This window comes from Ambystoma mexicanum, chromosome 5p (assembly GCF_040938575.1).
Source record: "Ambystoma mexicanum isolate Mex_15411 chromosome 5p, UKY_AmexF1_1, whole genome shotgun sequence".
NCBI lineage: Eukaryota > Metazoa > Chordata > Amphibia > Caudata > Ambystomatidae > Ambystoma > Ambystoma mexicanum.
Window position 1 is genome coordinate 429,402,003 of NC_090930.1, and position 21,213 is coordinate 429,423,215.

At 44.7% G+C, this 21,213-nt stretch overlaps 1 protein-coding gene across 2 annotated transcripts in view; it reads left to right on the forward strand.

The window, feature by feature from the left end:
* GPC3 (glypican 3) overlaps window positions 1-21,213 on the forward strand; it is a 3,708,166-nt gene that overhangs the window by 1,895,946 nt on the left and 1,791,007 nt on the right. The gene's annotated exons all lie outside the window — the stretch shown is intronic.

The window sequence follows — 21,213 nt, forward strand, 5'->3', positions numbered from 1 at the left end:
CTTTACTTTAGCCTAACCTGTGCCTTTGTTTTGCAGGAGCTGCAGAAGACTGAAGAAGACTGAAGATTGGATTCCAGCAGGTTATTTCGTGTTCACAGGATCTGGAGCTGGAGGTTTCCTGGAGCTGACACGGTGAGCGTCCTGCTGCAGATGCAGAATAACGCGAAGCACGTGAAACCAATCGGGTGTGGTTTAAATAGCCTTCTGTAGTGCTTAGGCGTCTCCTTCCACAGCCCCACCCAGGTAAGAAAAGAGTTCCAGATTTCTAGAAGAGTTCCTGTGTTCTGCTTCCAGGGCGTGGCTCCTGCTCCACCCAGACAGAAAAAGTAGTTCCAGGCAGAGAAGGATCAGGAGACCAGTTAGCTGGTAAGTAAGCAGCATGGTCTGCTACAGGTAGGTCCACCAAGCACTCTTATCTAATATGAGCCCGGCGCTTCCTGTGCCGGGACCAGTCACCATCATGAGCCTGGCGCCACTGGCGCCAGGACAAGGTCCAGAGGGTCCCTATAGGGACTGGCTGGTTCCTGGGATCAGAGTCATGGGCCTGCTTCCAAGGTCGTGGGGCAAGTCCTGACCCCTTGGAAGCAGGGATCATGACAGCACCCCCCCTCAAGGCCCCTCCCAAGGTTGACTTCTCCGGAGGTCTTGGTTTGTTAGGAAATGTCCGATGAAATTTCTTGATTAGTCGGGGTGCGTGTACATGTTCTGCAGGTTCCCAAGATCTTTCTTGGGGGCCGTAGCCTTTCCAGTCAATCAGGTAGTGTAGTTTTGATTTGGAGATCTTGGAATCCAGGATATTTTTGATTTCAAACTCAAGTTCTCCGTCAACTAGGATAGGTTCAGGAGATTTAGTCAATCGGGTTTCTGGTTGAACAGGTTTTAGTAGTGAAACATGGAAGACTGGGTGCATTTTCATGCGATGGGGTAAATCCAACTTGACCGCTACTGGATTTATTATGGCAGTAATAGAGTAGGGTCCCAGGTATCTTGGGTTAAAGGTGCGTGGTCCCTTTAGAGGTAAATATTTGGTGGATAACCAGACTTGATCTCCTATTTGGTATTGAGGGGCTTCCTTTCGATGTTGATCTGCTCCTTTCTTGTATTGTTCCTTGGCCCTTTGAAGGTGGGTAGTAGCTTCCTTGAAGGCTTGGGTGATAGTTGAATGTAGGTGGTCAACTGCTGGTGTTCCAAGATCCTGAGGTGGATCCAGGTTAGAGGTTCGAGGATGATTACCATACAAAAGAAAAAACGGGGTCTTTCCGGTTCCAGAGTGGACTGAGTTATTGTAAGCGTACTCGGCTATCCAAAGGATGTCCTTCCAAGTTCCTCCTGTCTGTTGCAGCATGCAGCGTAGGTACTGTTCCAAAGTCTGATTGGTCCTTTTGGTCTGACCATCGGTTTGTGGGTGGTGACTGGTGGAAAGCCTCACATCAGTTTGAGCTAACCGACAGCAACTCCGCCAGAAGTGGGAGATGAATTGACTTCCTCTGTCTGAGATTAAAACTGAAGGAAAGCCGTGTAACCGGACAATGTTTTCAAGAAATTCTCGAGCCAGGATTGCTGCTGACGGTAACCCCTTTAGTGGGATGAAATGTGCCATTTTTGAAAATAAGTCTACGATTACCAGGATTGTATTGTATCCGGAACAGGGAGGTAAGTCGGTGATAAAGTCCATGGAAAGGGTATGCCAGGGATGAGGTGGGATTTCAAGTGGTTGTAAGAGGCCTGCTGGTTTTTCCTTAGGACTCTTGTTCTGGGCGCACACTCCACAGGACATGACAAAGTTTCTGATGTCTTTTCTCCAAGATGGCCACCAAAAGTGACGCTTGACCTTTTCCGAGGTCTTGGCCATACCCGGGTGTCCTTCCATTAAGGAGTCGTGATAACAAGAGATGACTTGATTTTGTAAGCTGGTACAAGGTAGATAAAGTCGTTCCTTGAAGTATAATAAGTCGTTCTTTATTGTGAAGTCTTCCCCCTGAAGCTGCCATTTTTGTATGTCCGTTGGAGTTACAAGTTGTTTAACCTGGGTTTCAATTTCTTCAATGGATTGCATGCTGATCAAACCCAGGATTCTTTGTTCAGGAATAATAGGTACGAGCTCAGGGTTAACCATGTGTTCCTCTACTCCGATTCGAGAGAGGGCATCCGCTTTACCATTCTTATTGCCTGGTCGGTAGGTGATTATAAAATCAAATTCGGCAAAAAATAATGCCCAGCGAAGTTGTCTGGAGGATTGAGCTTTGGCTGATTTAAGATACTGTAGATTACAATGGTCAGTAATGACAGTGACTGTGTGTCGGGCTCCTAAGAGATAATGCCGCCAGGCCTTAAAGGCGGACTTAATAGCCAACAGTTCCTTATCGGTAATGGTGTAATTGATTTCTGGGGCTGATAATTTGCGAGACCAAAACGCCACGGGGTGCAACTGGTTGGTTTCTGGATCTCTTTGTGAAAGCACTGCTCCCATAGCAAGGCTGGAGGCATCGGTCTCGACGATGTAAGGTAGTTCCGGGCGGGGATGTTTTAAAATCGGGGCGGAGGTAAATTTAGTCTTTAGCTCCTGAAAGGCTTGTTCTGCCTCGGTAGACCATTCAAAACGTTTGTTTTTTCTGAGGAGAGCTGTAATGGGTTGGACTACCCGAGAAAAGTCTGGAATAAACCTGCGATAGAAGTTGGCGAAGCCCAACATACTTTGAACCCCTTTTACAGATGATGGTGAGGGCCACTTGATTATTGCATCTACTTTCCTCGAGTCCATGTGAACTCCGTTAGGTGACAAAATAAATCCCAGAAATTCGACCTCAGTAACATGAAAGACGCACTTCTTTAATTTTGCAAAAAGTTTGTGTTTGCAGAGCCTCTCCAGTACTGCGGTTACATGTTTTCAGTGTTCTGCCTCAGTGACGAATAAACCAGAATGTCGTCAATGTATACAACTACACACACATCAATGAGTTCACGGAGCACGTCATTCATAAAGAACTGGAATGCGGCCGGTGCGTTACACAACCCGAAGGGCATCACTTGATACTCGAACAGTCCATACTTGGTACGAAAGGCCGTCTTCCATTCATCGCCTTCCTTTATTCGCACCAAATGGTAGGCTCCTCTGAGGTCTAACTTAGTATATATGCAGGCGTTTTTGACTTGGTCAAGTAGTTCTGGGATCAATGGCAATGGATACCTGTTCTTAATTGTAATCTGGTTCAGGGCACGGTAGTCTATACACGTTCTTAAGTCTCCCTCCTTCTTTGGCACGAAGAACAGAGCTGAGGAGGCCGGGGACTTCGAAGGACGGATGAATCCGTTAGCCAGGTACTGGTCCAAATATTGCCTTAGGTGGAGATTTTCAGGTTCAGTAAGGGCATAAATCCGACTGCACGGAGGAGTGGATCCGGGAATCAGGTCTATCTGACAGTCGTATGATCTGTGGGGAGGCAAAGAATTAGCTTGGTCTTTCCGAAAGACATCTTGGAATTCCTGGTATTCAGGAGGCAGTTGCGGACTCTCAGAAACAGTTGCAGCTAGTTTGGTGGAGAGCTGAGGGTAGCAGGTAGAAGCGCATTCTGGAAACTGGATTGTCTTTGCTCGCCAATCAATTTGAGGATTGTGTTTCTCCAACCAAGGAACTCCCAAGATGACTTGAAACTGAGGGGCCTTGATCACATCAAACACGATCTTCTCTTGATGCCCATCTTGGCTTACTAACGTTACTTCCATGGTGGTGTGAGTTACGGGTCCGGAAGCTATTTCCGTCCCATTCACGGTGGTAATGACGTCTTTCACCGTCTTTGGACAAAGAGATAGATTCATCCTGGCGGCCAGCTCACAGTCCAAGTAATTCCCGATTGCGCCACTATCAATGTATGCTTTAATGGCATGCATACGATTAGGTTGTTTAGGACTCACGAGGACCATGGGCATGATGAAATGCGAGGTCAAAGAACTGGTTTTAACGCTCGGCAAGCGGACCTCTACACTTGCCGGGCGAGGTCGTTTCCCGGCTCAGAATTCTCGGTACCTTTATCAGACGCCCCTACTATCTTCTTCTTGGGCTTCACTGGACAATCTCGAAGAAAGTGCCCTGAGTTTCCGCAATAGAGGCATAATTGCAGTTGTCTCCTCCTTTCCCTCTCCTTTTGGGTTAAAGGTCCTTTTACACCCCCTATTTGCATGGGTTCCACAGAATCAGTTCCTTTCGTAGAACTTTGTGGCCTTGAAAAAGGTCGGGTTTCAATTCTGGATCGATCGGCTTTCCGATTCTGTAGTCGATGATCCAATTGCACTACCAGATCGATATATTCGGAACCGTCTTGTGGAGGATTTACCACTTGAGCCAGAACGTCTTTTAATTCCCCACGCAGACCTCTGTAAAACAGTGTGATCCTCTTATCCTCCGGCCATCCGGTTTCCACCACTAGTCTGTTAAATGATGCAATATAAGTCAGAAGATCTTGATTGCCCTGTCGTAGTGAAAGAAGTTCATTGTCCAAGGCCTGTCCCTGATAGTGCCTTGCGAACAGTTTCTCCATACTGGCTTGAAAGTCCTGGAAGTTATGGAGAATGGGGTCATCTTGAGACACTAAAGGAACAGACCAATCTGCGGCACTGCCACTGAGATAAGAGAGCACGAAGGCCACTTTAGCCTGGTCCGTTGGAAAAGCGGCGGGTCTGCACAAAAAGTGCAAGCGACATTGATTGAAGAACACAGCAAACCTTTTTGAATCACCTGAAAAGCGTTCGGGCAGAGCCAAATGTATATTTCCTGGTAGATTGATTTGTATCGGATTCGAGGAAGCTGGAGGAGCGTGGCCCCCACTTGGGGTTGGTAGAGGAGTTTGTCCAGCTTGGGCTTGCAGCAATTGTCTAGCCAAATCGTCTGTTCGCTCTTTGGAGACCACTAACTCCCTCCTTAGGGCATTTGTTTCCTGACGTGCAGCGTGTACTTCCGCCCTCAACTCCACGAGTAATTGGGCCAACTGGTCTGTGTCTGAGGTTTCCATTGCGCCTGGGCGGGAATTTTGTGGTAAGGCTTCGCGTTCTGTAACGCTCACCTGGTTCCCCCGGAGGCGCAGGTCTTGATCTGGCGAGGATACTGTCTTCAGTGTTAGGCGCAGGGTTCGTTTTGCTCCCGGACTGGGCCCCCTTCCCACCGACAGTTTAAGCTGAAGAGTGAGATGTCTGCAAGGGTAAACCAAGGTATTAGTGTTTGGAAGGTTCGGAAAGTTCCTAGCCCCTCTCGCCCTTTCTTTCCCCGTGGAACTGGGTTGATATTGCGCTTACCTTATATAGGTAAATGCCGGGCTCTCCATCCTGCGTCTTGTGCAGGGGCGCTGGATCCAGTTGCTTCACTGGATGCAAGCTCTGCCTCTTGATAGCAGAGGATTTGCTGAGAGCGAAGACGCCGTTAATGCACGAGCGTGCCTTGTAAGTATTAAAGTTCCTTTTGCATTGTTCTCTTCTCTTTCAAAAGTCTTAAGTCTGTAAAGTCTATGTCTTTCCCTTTTCAGATGCTGTGACGATGAAGATTATCCTTCTAATGGCACGTAAGTAGAAAGACTGCACTAGCGCTGGAGAATGCTCCGTAATGTCTCTTTTGTCTTTGCAGGTGCTGAGGTGCAGCGCGAACAGATTGAAAGCGAACATAACACAGGTAAGCAGTCTTGTAACTAAGCGTTACTAACCGATGTATCTTGCCTTGCATGTGCCGGAATGCAGCGCGAGCTGAGTTGGAACGGGCGTAACACAGGTAAGCAGAACTTGTAGTTGAATATTACTGACCGATGTTCTCTCTCTTTGCAGATGTCGGATGCCGGAAGAGAAAGGCAGAGAAAGGCGCCTTGGATGCTGCCGTTGGATTAGGTAAGTAGATTCACTGCCTTTACTTTATCCTAACCTGTGCCTTTGTTTTGCAGGAGCTGCAGAAGACTGAAGAAGACTGAAGATTGGATTCCAGCAGGTTATTTCGTGTTCACAGGATCTGGAGCTGGAGGTTTCCTGGAGCTGACACGGTGAGCGTCCTGCTGCAGATGCAGAATAACGCGAAGCACGTGAAACCAATCGGGTGTGGTTTAAATAGCCTTCTGTAGTGCTTAGGCGTCTCCTTCCACGGCCCCACCCAGGTAAGAAAAGAGTTCCAGATTTCTAGAAGAGTTCCTGTGTTCTGCTTCCAGGGCGTGGCTCCTGCTCCACCCAGACAGAAAAAGTAGTTCCAGGCAGAGAAGGATCAGGAGACCAGTTAGCTGGTAAGTAAGCAGCATGGTCTGCTACAGGTAGGTCCACCAAGCACTCTTATCTAATATGAGCCCGGCGCTTCCTGTCCTGGGACCAGTCACCATCATGAGCCTGGCGCCAATGGCGCCAGGACAAGGTCCAGAGGGTCCCTATAGGGACTGGCTGGTTCCTGGGATCAGAGTCATGGGCCTGCTTCCAAGGTCGTGGGGCAAGTCCTGACCCCTTGGAAGCAGGGATCATGACAAGATCAAAGCATCGGGAGGTGTATCATCAATCGCGGCATGCATGCATTCATGCTACGAGTTGGTATGTTTTTTTGCAGCCATGAAAACATTGCTCCAAGCAATGCGCATTACTTTGAAGGAGATGGTGTTGCACTATCTTCTTTGGGAAATGCGATGTTCTTTTGGAACGTAAGGCTTGCTTTAGAGAAGGTTCTGTAATGTTTACAAGAGTAAAGGAAGGACAGAAAATGCAAAAAAATACATAAAATACCAGATGTCTGTATGGTATCTGGCCAAAAATAAAAAATAAACACCTCTTTTCAGAGCCTACCTTAAAGGGGAAAAAGGGGAATAGTACTTAAATGTACCGTTGTCACGCTCTGATCCTGTACATGTCCGCGAACATGGCGGTAGTTAGCAGCCAACACATATCACCACTGGGGATTCAAGGGTGGAGCCGCATGTAAATGAGAATGAGCGGCGCTAGGGATTGGTCCATAAAGTTCAGTAGGTGTGTTCTGACTGACGGACTTTAATAAGACCGTCTTCTACCTCACAGGAGACCACACAGCCATGGCTTTCCATGCTCAAAAATAGATTATATGGATTTTGGGAGACTCGTGGATACATTGGTTGAAGGTGCATGCAGAAAGCTGCAGTTTATCTACAAATCATGGATTTCCACATGTGGAAGTGCACTGGCATGGTGTGCATGGCATGAGATGGCTGGACTTTGTACCTCTTTGTGTTACTTTACTGACAGAGCGTCCTCCAGATATAATGATAATTCATTGTGGAGGAAACAGTTTAGGCCATGTATCTGGAATTTCTTTGCAATTTGCAATGAAGGAAGGACTCGCGAAGCTCATGGACATGTTTCCAAATTGTCAAATACTTTTTTCCCGTATTGCCCAAAGACAAATATGGCTGCGTTCTTCTGCGTTTTGTCCACAAATGGAGAAAGCGAGACGCAATGTGAATAAGGCTGTGTGTCCATTTTTAAGAGATGTTGGCATGTCTTCTTTCAACAATGAAAACATTTTGTAGTGCAGCACTTTCATTTTCCGCACAGATGGTGTCCACCTCACATATGCTGGCAATCAGGTTTTTCCTCACAATGTACAAAATGCATTGCAGCCTCTTTTGCAATCACACTAACCTATCTGACAATCTGTTTTCCCCAATCCACTATTTTTGACCCACACAACACCACCGAAATGCTCTTTTCAGAGCCGCCACTTACTCTAAACGTACACTTTATTGCGTTTGCTCTGCATGCACCCTCCCTTTTTCCTCTACGACTGTCCGCAAACTTTTTCAGAACTCTGCAGGGGTCTACGGCCGTCACTTCATAGTTCTATTGTTATACTGAGAAAGGCAGCTCTGAAAAGAGCCTTTTCTGTAATTTTTGTTGTTTTTATGTTCATTGCTTAACAGTACACGACACACTAGGAGAAGAGGCGAAAGGAGGGTAAGGAAGGGATACCAGCCACGGGGATAAAAAGGGGCAACTGAACAGAGAAAGATTTAGGGTGAGCTTTATTTAGGTAAGGAGCAGATCTTCTGGTGCTCGGTGACTGCAGCCTCAAAAGCACTTCGAAAAATCTCCCCCCTGCAGAGTACTGCATCACAATACATGCAAACTACTGGCACCTTTGAAAGGTAAGGGTCAACAGCATTGCAAATGGCTTGTGAGGCAGCTGGAGGAAGGCGCTCCCCCACAGGAGTGTCTCTTGTGGTGGGAGGATTGGAAACCAAGGATGCTGTGGAGAAACTCAAACAACTATGCTCTTCACATGGCACTACCTTGCGAATGTCCACAGTGTGGAACGAAGTGAGGTGTCGCTTCATGGTTGTCGTACCAAAACTGTACGCTCCAAATCTCCCTCGACTCAACACCACCTTGCACTTGTTACACTTCACCAGGTTCGCACGTGCTTTTGGTACATTCCCATAAACGGAAAACAACCGCCACACCCACGACTCCCGCCGAGTGCTCCTAGTGCGGCGTTCTTCCACCTCATTCTCTTCCTCCTCTTCTTCCTCGATCTCTAAATCCTCACCCATATATTTCTCTGCAGGCCCTTGGTGAGGTGGTGGTGGTGGCGGGTTTTGGGGTGGTGCAGAGCCTAAAGACCCAACAACAGCCATGGAAGCCATACCGATTACTGTCCTTTTGTTCACTACAGCAGTAAAGGCAACACACCTCAATCTGCTACAGCTAGAAGGACAATGAAGATGCGCTCGTGGGTGTGGCCATTTGTAGGGGTGCAGGGGTGTGCCTCGTGACCGTCTTCATCCCTTCAAAGTGGGACACACATTTTACACAGCAACTCCTGAGGTGGCCTATTGTTTGGTATGTGTGAAATTACATTTTTACACTCCACAATACTTTGCCTTGTGTCTACAAGTTCAATTTTATTGTTGTGGAAGCACACAAACCGCAGAAACTAGTCCCCACGCTCAGCGTAGTTGTGGTCACAAGATGACGTCCTCAACACATCCGCCCCCATAATGAAAGTCCCCTGGACAGCAAATGCAAAGAATTAAACATGCGCATGCGCACAAGTGTCCTACGGACAGTGTTTGGGTTCTCAAACTATTTCAAAGTGCGACACAAGTGAGACGGACAGTTAGGAACTGGCGCAATGTTCGCAATACTTACATTTGTACTGCGCATGTGCACACATGCTATGTTCACTGTACGGACAGTTCCAGTGGCCTTAGGACAACGCCATTTTGTTTGCCTACGAACTTGCCGGCCACCATGCCTGTTCTACGGATGGCACCATTTTGACTGCGCCCAATACGGACCGCTATACTGTCCTTCACACACTCCCTTTTTACTCATTTACACCCATTCCGGACACCTTGTGTGTGCTTCAACCATGTATTATCTTGTTTCCAAGCCTTACGCCAAGGCAGTATATCCTTTGGACACCCCTTTCTGTTTATGTACGCACATTTTCAAAAGATGGTGCAGTCACACATCACATCCGTCTTACTTCACATTAGACAGCACCCACATTCCATTGCTTGCGGATAGGTCGAACAGGCTCACTGTTCGTGAACATTTTGCGTCTTTTTAAAAAAGAAATCTACACACACACACTCTTTCTCTACAACTTCTGCACAAACACATTTCAAACACACACATCAATCTAAAGAAATAGTGGGGGAAGCAGACACAGAAACAAATATGGGGGAATTAGGATTCAACACGGGCTGGTTATTAGAAGATTTGTGAGGGGAAGAAGGGATGGATATTTCGTCAAAACGTCTATTTTCCTGTTCAAGGTTTGGGGAGGGTTCACTAGGGAATGGAGAAGCAGGGCAGGTGCAGGTGGGGCAATGATAACTAACTTTTCCTCTCGCACAGTCCTCCACAAACTCCCATAAACTTTGAAAATTGTCGTTCAATGTGTCCATTTTCTGCTCTATCCTTTTTATCCTGTCTTCTTCTGTCTCGTTTGTTGCCCTTTCTTCTTTTCTTTCCTGGTCTGTTAAAAAAAAAAAAAATACATAGGTTGAATGCCTCTAAAATACTTGTCACTATTTTGCATATGCAGAGCACTCTGTACCATTATTGTCGCTGTCTTCAGACATTTCCTCATGTGGGAAATGCTCATCCAGCCACTCCAAAGTACTAGCCATTTCTGAGTCAAACCAACAGAAAGAAATGACTATTTCTGCACTACATACCACAAAAAAAAATCACCCATATAAAAACATGACCTGTACTCACTCTTTTGCTGTAATGTCCCGTCGTCCTACTGCGTCCGTCCACTGTCGTTCCAGGCTGCTGAGTTTCTGTGAAGTAATTATGCTGGAGGCATCCTTTCTTTTTTATGGTACCATCCACTTTATTCTACATGGTTATTAAATGTGTGGTTTTCTTTTCCTAACTTCAGGTTTCCATATTTACTTATTACTACTTATAAAACCTTGATGTCCTTCTTCTACGTTGCACATTTCTTCTGTAAAACAATAGTAAATTTTCAGCTATCCCCCGCCTCTTTGGATAATGTTGATGCTGTCCAACCCCGTCCGCAAACAGGCGCTCAGTCCGTCCTTTTCCAATATCATTAAGGAGGGGGTTCTGTATGTTCTATGTTAAATGTATGTCAACTACGTACATTATTCTACATATCTTTCGAAATCATATGATTACAGTGTATATTCTGCTGAACGACTTCATTGCCACAATTTCATGCTTAAGTTCCACCTTCCAAAAGCCTATGCAATTCCCTACAAAAAAAAACGTTGTTACGGGGGCGTTATGGTTAAGTTGCCCTCCCAAAAACCAGTTAAATTCACTACAAGAAAAACTTTGTTTAGGGGACGTTGTGGTTAAGTTGCCCTCCCAAAAACCAGTGAAATACACTAAAAAAAACTTTGTTGAGGGGACGTTATGGTTAAGTTGCCCTAACAAAAACCTGTACACTTCACTAAAAAAAAACTTTCCACCTCCCCTTTATGCTTCAAATTAAAACCGAAAAACCCCTGAAATTCGACAGTTATTGTAAACTAAGCCCCCAACCCTGCCACCACCCCTGTGCACTGCTAACACTAACACCCAGACCATGGAAAATGTCATCTCAAATGTCAATGATGACATCAATGACAAAATCACTTGTTTAGCCCCTTTCTTTTCCTTCCATGCCATACATATATAAGTACATTCAGTAATAAAATGTCACTAAAGGAGTTTTATACTTCACAGTGCAACGAAACACCACTGCACATTCCTCCGTTATAGTAATCTAAGCAACCATAACTCGCACCATCTACGTGCATTGCTAACACTAACACCCAGGACATCAAAGATGACATCACAAATATCATTGATGACATCACTCATGACATCCACCTTATTAAAGGCAACAAATACCCCTTATCGAATGCTTGCTCTCTCACATGGTCAGGGGGTGACCACAAATATATATATATAAAGGAGACAGATTTGCAGCCTGATTCATGGAATTATTTGCGTGAAAAATGCAGATTTGCGCGCCTTTCTCCCCGAAAATCCCTGTTTGAAGTATGGGGATTTTCAGGCAGAAAGGCACGCAAATCTGCATTTTTCACTCAAATAATTCCATGAATCAGGCAGTTAATATTTTCAAAGATGGCTGATCTATACAAATTGTATGATGTAACAAACCCTCCCTGTACAGCTAGTCTTGAAAAAATAGACCCAGTACGTAATGTTTTACCGTGATACATTAGCTAACCGTGACTGTCATGATTGGTTTGTTTCTCCTATTTAAAAGGGATCTTACTTTGAAGGCTTTTGGGTGAAAAATCGGGTGTGGCGGTGAAAAGGACCGTGGCGGAAACATTGTGGTTAGCTAATGTATCACGGTATAGGAGGTACTATGACAACATTAACGTTTTTGAGGTGATGGGCTCAGCAAGCACTGCAGCATGCTTTGAAATGCGAGACATCTTCTGGCACACATAGTGTGGTGCTGTGAGGTGTCAGGTGGTCAGTGATTTTTTATTTATAAAATGAAGGACACACTTTAATGGTGAAAAGAATGGTGTTAGTTGTGTGGTGATGGGATTAGGTGGTTGGATGTAATCCCTTGTTTTTAAAACTATGGGGTGTTTTTTTGCAGCACGTTTGAGGACCCTGGGCTACTCATAAGCCATTAAGAAAATCATAAAGACTTGATAAATTGGAGTCAACAGCTACTTAAGTGTGTATTGTTACATCCTAATAGGAGGTAGGTAGTTGTTACAGAGAGTATGAGGCAGGGTTGACAGCAACTTATGGACCTCACTCAGCACTTTGCAATTAATTGGCATATTTACTGGGTTGTTGAGCTATGCTTTTTGAGCTTATACTGACTTGCTAATATGGATGATGGTGACATACAGTGATGGCCCTCCTCTTCTTTCATTTTCTGACTTGAGGAGAATTATTGAAATCTCCATGCGTGGCCCTGGATTACATGGTGGAAACTGAGAAAATCGATCTTTTCCCCTGAAGAAAGTTTGCGCAAATAGTGCAATTAAGAACTGAAACATGTCGGGATCATTGTTATGCCTGAGTTAATAGCGCTCAGGTCTTGAAAGAAGTGTTAAAGTCATTAGTGTGGTGTTGTACTATGTTGTATTTATTGTATGTGTTTATATGTGTGCAAAATTAGTGATTTGTATTGTTTTTTATTCACCATGTTGTGTATTGTTGGGTCATACTCATGCAGAACATTTTTATGAGTTTTTTTTAATATCTTTATTAAAATAATAATGTTGTGATACTGTGGATAAACATTACGTACTGGGCCTATTTTTTCAAGACTAGCTGTACAGTGAGGGTTTATTATATCATACCATTTGTATAGATCAGCCATCTTTGAAAACATTAAATCTGTCTCCTTTATATATATATATATCACTCATGACATCACATGTGAAAATAATATTCCTAAAAAATCCCTACCTACAAGGGGTTCTATCTATTATGTTGGTAACAAGATGTCAGGGGTGATTGTGTAATGTTACACATGTAATAAGTAGCTCACAAATCTACACTTAATACACACTTGTGCTACAACAAACAATACATATGACGACCCAATGCATATAACTGAGCGGCACATACAGGGAAACTGAAGTAGGGTAGAAAGAACTAGCAGCATCCCACAGTTTATCTTCCTGTACACAAATTAATTGTGTGTTTGAGGACTGCTATTGCCCCATGCATGTGCATCATGAGCTGCCACCGGACCCTAAGGAAAGTACTTTAAGAAAACACGACAAGGGTAACGTTTAGCTACACTGCACCTTTTCAATTTTCATATTGTGCTGGTCAGTTAATAAAACCACCCAGCCTACAGTTTTCAATGCACCAAAATAGTTGAGGCACACATGTGATGTCATGAGTGATTTCATCAATGATATTTGTGATGTCATCGTTGAGGTCATGGGTGTTAGTGGTAGCAATGCACGTAGATGGTGCGAGTTATGGTTGCTTAGCTTACTATAATGGGGGAATGTGCAGTGGTGTTTCATTGCACTGTGAAGTATAACATTCCTTTAGTGACATTTATTTTACTGCATGTACATATATATGTATGCCAGGGAAGGAAAAGAAAGGGGCTAAACAAGTGATGTCGTCATTGATGTCATCATTGACATTTGAGATGACATTTTTCATGGTCTGAGTGTTAGTGTTAGCAGTGCACAGGGGTGGTGACAGGGTTGGGGGCTTAGTTTACCATAACTGTCGAATTTCAGGGGCTTTTCGGTTTTAATTTGAAGCATAAAGGGGAGGTGGAAGGTTTTTTTTTTTAGTGAAGTGTACAGGTTTTTGTTAGGGCAACTTTACCATAACGTCCCCTCAACAAAGTTTTTTTTTGTAGTGTATAGATATATTCAGTGAACAAACTTTGTTAAATGGACATTATGGTTGCAAGTAAACCCAACCCCCCCCCAGAAATTCACTAGTTATGATAAGCTAAGAAACCATAACTCGCGCTACCACTGTGCACGGCAGACTAACACCCAGGACATCAGAAATGACATCACAAATGTCATTGATGGCATCACATATCTAAGCCACTTTATTTTGCTCACTGACAGACCTAGGCCAGGTGTTTTTGTTCACTGACAGTCAGAATGTGAAAATTCAAAAGGTGCTATATATCTATACATTAACCTTGTTGTATGTTCTTAAAGTACTTTCCTTAGGGTTTGGTCGCAGCACATGATGCACATAAATGGAGCAATAAGCAGGCCTCAAACACACAATACATTTGTATACATGAAGATGAACTTTAATGTTATTGAGATTTTCTGGTGATGTTGTTTCTTTCTTCCTTACTTTAATTTCCCTTTAAGTGCCTCTGATTTGTATGTATTGTGGGTCTTCATATGTATTGTTTGTACTAACAAAAGTGAGGAGTAAGTCTTGAATTGTAAGCTATTTATTCCATGTGTCACATTACTAAAAACTCTGATACAGTAGTATTCATTATTTTACCATCCAAAATGACCAGATTAAAAATACTGTACTTCTATGGTGCATGCTGCAGCCATTGCCTATGTGTATATATGATTAGGTTCCTGTATTATAAACAACACTCCAATATAATGTTTTGTTTGGATGTTTACATTCTTTAATACATTAAGTAGTTAATGATAGGTCTCCTGATCACCCCTGACATCTTCTTACCAATATTATAAACACAATGCCTTGTAGGGACTTTTCAACAAAATAAATTTCATATGTGATGTTATCAGTGATGTAATCAATAACATTTGGCGTGTCATCTATGATGTCCTGGGTGTTAGTCTTTGCAGTGCACAGTGGTGGCGCGAGTTATGGTTGCTTAACTAACCATAACTGATGAATTTCTGGGGGGTTTTCGGTTTTACTTGTAACCATAATATCCATTTAACAAAATGTTTTCAATGAATTTCATAGGTTTTTATTAGTGCAACTTAACCAAACGTCTCTTTAACAATGTTTTTTCAGTGAATTTCATCGGTTTTTATCAGTGCAACTTAACCATAACGTCTCTTTAACAACGTTTTTTCTGTGGGTTTCATAGGTTTTTATGAGTGAAAATGTTTCATGATGTTACATCACTGTATATATGTTATTAATAATTCCTCTTTTAACATATATGAAAGAAGAACTGTAAACCTCTGTTAAGAAACATATTTTTTGTAACGCATATTGATGTTTGTCATTATCAGCAGCGCAGGATGAGGATGCAAGTCATGGTTGAATTGCCTAGGGCATGAGGCTCGACCATGAACCCAGACCCACCAAACCACTCCTGTTATCCACTGCACCTACCCTGTATCCTAGTTCATTTTCCACCTTACTCTTATAATGTGACCAATGGTCAGTGCTTAAGGCTTGCAGCCATGACCAGTCTCCACAATCCATGTGGCATGTGCTTTGGCCATGCCACATTCCCTACTAGGGAAATCAGAGTAGACATTTGTCCTTGCTGAGGGCCAGGCCCACTGCCCAGGCAGCAAAGTTATACAACTTTTTTTTAAACTTAATTTTTGACACTTTCAAAAAAGTTAAACAGAGGACATATTTGCAAAAGCATGCTTTCAGGTCCTTGCTGATTCTCCTTGCGTATGTATGCAGCAATCCTGTCCAGCACTTTGGGCTGCAGCTGCAAGCAGAATATTTTTCCCCATTTAAACCTAGGTTTTTGGCCATTCCTGCATGCCCCAATAATTAAATCAGAGTAGACATTTGTCCTTGCCGAGGGCAATGTCCACTGTCGATGAACCAAAGTTATAGCACTATTTTTTGTATTTACATTTTGACACTTTGGAAAAATAAAACACAAGACAGATTTGCAAAAGCATGCTTTCAGTTCCCTGCTGATGCTCCTCGCGTATGTATGCAGCAATCCTGTCCAGCACTTTGGCTGCAGCCGCAAGCAGAATATTTTTTCCCATTCAAACCTAGGGCTACGGCCATGCTGCACGCCCCAGTAAGCAAATCAGAGTATACATTTGTCCATGCTCAGGGCCAGGCCCATTGCACATGCACCAAAGTTATATCACAATTGTTTGTACTTACATTTTGACACTTCAGAAAGCCCAAAACACAGGACAGATTTGCAAAACCATGCTTTGAGGTCCTTGCTGATGCTCCTCGCAAATGTTTGCAGCAGTCCTGTCCAGCACTTCGGGCTGTAGCCACGAGCAGAATTTCTTTTCCCATTTACCACCGATGCTCTCTTCTGACCAGTTTCTGTGATCATCATGTCATCATGGAGGCAGTCTCAAATAGCCAGTGAAGTGTAATCAATCAATGTTGATTCTGCTGCAAGGACTAATGGTAGCTGTAGTCATCAGTATAGCAGGGAACCCACTCACACAAACACCCACAGTGAGGGAGTGGGGAGTAGCCCACAGTGTGGCACTCCAAAGCAAGGCATATATATATATATAACCCTGATGCAGCACTCTGTAGGATCCTGGAGCTTTCACCCTGCAGAGTACCTTAAACATAAAGAGCACTGGATAGAAGGGGCACATTCTGGTTCCTTGCACAATTCACGACCACTGCTACCGATGTTCTCCTCTGATCAGTTTCTGTGCTCATCACATCATCAGGGAGGCAGTCTCACTTGCAGCAAAAAGGCAGTGCAGGTGTAATCAATCGATGTTGATTTATGTATCTTATGTATTGGACATTTTTATGGCACCTTTAAAAACATGTTTCCAGGTGCCACAAGACAAAGGGGGGCAGGGATCAGAGGAAAAATAATAACAGTAAGGAACAGTTCTACTAGGCCTTGTGACATTCGGATCGTGCAAGTTCAGTGACAATATGTGCAGTTGGGAGAGGGCAGGTCAGGAAGGAAGGGCTGAGAGCAGGGATGGTGGAGGGAGAAGTGCAGGAAGGCAGGGGACTAAGGGCTGGGCAAGTGCTGAAGGGTGGACCACGAGGGCAATTGCCATGGGGAGTTAGGGAACAGAGTAGATAGTGCGGGGTGGGGTGAATCAGAGTCAAGCCGGTCACGGGACGGTGCCCATGTACAAGTGCTGGAAGGGGTACTGGTGTGACTGGATGAGGAGGGCCTGGCCCCAGTAAGGTACATGAGGGTCAAGGGACCAGTCAAAGCGGCAGAGGGACAGTTTAGCAAGAGAGGGGGAGAGGTAAGAAGGAGGTGAAAAGGAAAGTCTTGAGAAGTTTCCGCAATTTAAGAAGATCCGGCTCAAGTCTGAGAGGGGGAGGAAGGCCATTTCAGGGGGAGGCTCCTGCCGAAGAAAGAGATCTACCTCCCCACTCCCTGCTTGAAAAAGCGACTGATCTGCAGAGAGTTGGAGCTAGAGGGCCAACAGACTCTAGCAGGGAGGTATTTAGGGCGAGTCAATTGAATGTAGCGCATTCCCAGGCCCCAGAAAGCCTTGTGTATGTGTACTCCGGAGACCCCTGGCTGGCCCATAGAGCATAGGTTTGCTCCTAAGTACTTTAAGACGAGATAGCTGCACCTTTGAGATGAATGGGGGTGCAGATGTATTACTCCAACACCAATCAATAAGGACAACTGAATGGGTTGGCAAAGGGAGTCAGTTTAATGACAAGTACAAAAACGGGGAGTCATGGAAATCAGCAGTGATGCGATAGTCTGTCTCGCTTCAACTCCAACGAACTTCATACAAGCAGTGACATTTATACTCAAAACTCGACATAATTGACATGTAACACTCAAAAGTTAACATGCAATTCTATTGGTTAGAAAAAGGTAACTTTAATATAGGTATTGTATCTGTATATGGTAACGGAGTGAGGGAATTGGGTAAACACTGTCAGGTGGGCATCTAAGCCCTTCCTTCAAAAATGACTACTGTAGATGTCACTAAAAGTATGACGTCCCATTGGTTCTACTAACTATAGGACCCTAGATTATTTGGTCCATTGTGATTGGGTTGGCACCAACCCCATGCATAAATTTCCACTTTGCTTAGCAGCACGCAGAATGGTCAGCCAGGTGCAGGGTGCCCCTCAGCTACACAGCCTTTCTCCAATTAAGGTTACAATCAATCAACGCTTCAGCAACGATGTGTCAATTATTTTACTGTGGTTGGCCTCAAAACTGCATCTTCTGTCTGGAAAAGTTCTGATATCTCTGCCTGGGCGGATGCCAAGCGTAGGTGTGAACCCGTGCCCCTTCTCGCTCGACTGGTTACGTGCTACCCACACCGTGAATTTGTCTAGTTTTTCTCAATTTGTGCATTTAATTCTTATTCAGCTTGCCACCTGCCTAGGCCTCCTTATCTCGACCTTTCAAAGACAGGATATTATGTTCTTAAGTTTCAATTATATGTAGCTACTGGTCGTTCCTTTTATTGGTACGACCTTAGCTCTCCTGGCACGAGTTGCATCTGCCGAGTTTCGATTCAGCCGTCTCTTCTCATTTCACTAGAACATGAATCTCTGATCATTCGGCCTTTAGTAACCTTGGTTGATTCTGCTTCGTTTTGAGGTAGATTATGTATAATGGGACTTGCCATGCTATTCTTCTACTTAGCAAAGCAAGCCGTACTGTTTTCTTAGCTTTCTTGCGGTTCCAAGCATATGTACAGGTGTTAGCTGGTTGAATATCTTCATCCTGCTTACAGCTTAAGCTTCTTTGTATTTCAACATCGTTCTCTTCTTCTAGGTTCACGATATCCTTATTCATGGCGTTTCGTCTCTTTGTGTCATCCTTGGGTCATCATATCTTCTATCTGTGAGTCCGTCTGAGTCCTCGTGACATCATCATTCGTCTTCCATTAAGACCTTTTTGGTTTCTAACGGGACGGTACTTAGGCAATCTTCATTTCATCTCATTTGCTGGTAGGGTTTTCTCAATGGATACCTTACTGTCCATGGTTTTCTGGGTATTGGTACTTCAATAGGTGTTGCTCTTCTGATAGGTACTGGGCAGAGCCCTACTGCGGCTCTCTGCTGGTTTATTTGCTCATCATACATCACATATTTTGGTGTGAACGTTCCTGGTACTTCAAAATGGGTGATTGGAGTGCAGGCTTTATTCGGGAATTCCTCTACAGATGATGCAGAGGGTCTTGATTTTGATCTCTGCAGCCACTGGGAGCCAGTGGAGAGATTTTAGGGCTGGTTAAATGGGGTCTCTTGGCTTGAGGCCAAAGATAAATCTTGCACCCCTATTCTGGATTAGTTGCAGAGGGCGAAGAGATTCTGCTGCAAGGACACTTGTGTATGAGCGTGATACAAATAAAGTATCATATTATGTTTGCAGGGGAACTACTCACACCCAAACACCCACAGTGGGGGAGGGATGGATAAGCTCACAGTGTGGCTTTCCAAAGCAAGGCATATATTGCCCTGGTGCAGCGCCCTGTAAGACCCTGAAGCATCCAGAATACCTTAAACATGAACATCAATGGATAGAAGAGGTGCACTTCGGTTCCTTGCACAATTCACCTCCACTGCTACTGATGTTTATTTATTTATGTATTGTTCACTTGTTAGGTGCTTATACAGTAAGTAAATTCTGTTTCAAAGCACCCACAGTGCAATATGGAGGGAACATGGTATTGAAATACATTAAAATACACAATGTTAATACAGTGAAGGAAAGGATGGACCTACCATGCCTTGTGAGTATTCAGGACATGCAAGTGCAGCAAGGAAGAGGGCAGTGGTGGTAGGTGATAGGGGTCCGAGCTTGTGGGTGAGCCACAGATGTAGTGCAGGGTATGGTAAGTGCTACACAGCCTGGAGCCGCATTGGGTTGAAAAGTGCAAGCCTCCAGGCGGAGGGTGTGCCGAGGCATGTGCTGAGGTAGACAGAAGGTGGGGGCGATTGGGTGTCGAAGGTCAAGGGCCCAGAGGATGCATAAGGGCCCAGGACACCAATCACAGCAACTGTGAGATTAGCAGAGGATGGAAGAAGGGAAGGGGGAGGAAAAGAGGAACGTTTTGAGGCGCTTTCGGAATTTGAGAAACTCCTGCTCAAGATGCAGAGGGGGGGGCTATTCCATAGGAGGGAGCCAGCTGAGGAAAGTGATCAGCCTCCTGTCCTCTGTTTAGTGAAGCGCTTTACACACAAGGGGTTGGTGCCAGAAGAACATAGAGGTCTAGAAGGAGAGTATTTAGTAAGAGAGAGTTGCAGATAGTGCGGTCCACTGCCCAGACAGCCTTGTGGATGATGCAGAGGGATTTGAATTTAATCCATGCAGCAGCCGAGAGCCAGTGAAGACTTTTTAGGGCAGGAGAGATGTCGTCCCTGGGCTTAAGGCCAAGGATAAGTTTTGCTGCCCTATTCCCGATTAGCTGTAGAGGTCGAGCTTCTGGGAGAATTTCTTAGACTTCTTGGGGAGAGAGGAGTCGGAGATGACTCCAAGGGTTCTGGCTTCATGAGAAGGGCGAGAGCCCATGGAGGAAGGCCAGAGAGAAGGAAAGAAGGGGGAAGTAGGGGTCCCAATGGGAAGGACCTCAGTTTTGTTGGCATTGAAGCAGAGATTGTTAAAGGTGCAACAGGCCTGGATGGCAGATAGGCAGTCAGGGATGAAGGAAGGTGTAAGAGGGTGAGCAGGAAGTTTGAAAAAGAGTTGAGTGGCATCTGCATAACACTGGAAGTTGGGGGAGAAGGAGGAGATGAGGAGTGCCAGCCAAGCAGAGTAGATGGTAAAGAGTCAAGGGGAGAGGATAGAACCCTTGGAACAGATGGAGAAGGAAGTAGGAGAGGAGAAGGCACCTGAATGTTCACTGACCGGTTTCTGTGCTCATCACGTCATCAGTGAGGAAAACCTGCTTGCAGTAAAAAGCACCTGGCCTGCTTAATATCTGAAAGAGGAGTCAATAGTAACTCCAGCACAAAAATGGGGTGCAGTGCTTGCATCTGTACTTTTTTTGGGGGAGCCTGCTGCTCCACTCATTCCATCTCCTCCTGCTCCTCCGATGTTCCAGGCACAGTTACAACTTGCACCTCCTCATCACTATATGACACCTCGGGCTCATCCCACTCCATCCCACTCCATCTCCAAAAAATATGGATATGTAAAGGTGCTCACAAGACGTATGAAGTTGTGAAACGAAACACTCTGCCAACTCCACACTGTATTAAAAGCAATAACTTGTAAGAATTGAGATCGGCAATCCCTTTATTCGACACGATCTCGATTTCTACAAATGCACGTGCACAAGAACCAATCCCTTTCTGGTAACCCTGCACTGAAAATCAAGATCTCTGAATAGTTGTTTTATTTTCATTACATTTTCAGTCTTCACACAC